Source organism: Camelus dromedarius, chromosome 3 (genome assembly GCF_036321535.1).
Source record: "Camelus dromedarius isolate mCamDro1 chromosome 3, mCamDro1.pat, whole genome shotgun sequence".
NCBI classification, from domain to species: domain Eukaryota; kingdom Metazoa; phylum Chordata; class Mammalia; order Artiodactyla; family Camelidae; genus Camelus; species Camelus dromedarius.
Window position 1 is genome coordinate 91,682,068 of NC_087438.1, and position 455 is coordinate 91,682,522.

Sequence of the window (455 nt, forward strand, 5' to 3'; positions counted from 1 at the left end):
GGGGCAGGGTGTAGCTCAATGGTAGAGTGTATGCCTAGAATGCACAAGGTCCTGGGTTCAATCCCCAGTACCTCCATTTAAATAAACAAATAAACAAACCTAATTACCACCACCATGCCCAGTGGGGAAAACTGGCAGTTGAACAGACTCACACAGCAAACTTATCCAGGCCCAGCCCTTTCCAGCTGGTAAAGGCTTCTGATAGGAAGTGCTGCCTTCCTGGTCCCAGTCTTAGAGACCCTCCTCAGGCTCCAGATCAGGTATGGACTTCCACCTTTGACCCCAGCTTGGCCAGAGGCATTGCCAAATGAGGCCCTACCCCCATGCTGTCCCTAAGTGAGATTCCCTACCCCCATGCTGTCCCTAAGTGAGATTCCCCAGCCGATGGCTCCTCAAAGCTGCCTAGAATTGTTTGCCTACCACCTCTATCCCAAGAGAAGGATCTGGCATATCTC

The 455-nt window shown here is 51.6% G+C and overlaps 1 non-coding gene across 1 annotated transcript; it reads left to right on the plus strand.

The window, feature by feature from the left end:
• TRNAS-AGA (transfer RNA serine (anticodon AGA)) lies at window positions 1-76 on the plus strand. The gene has a single exon. It is a non-coding gene; the product is annotated as a tRNA-Ser (tRNA).
• Window positions 77-455: the final 379 nt, after the last annotated feature.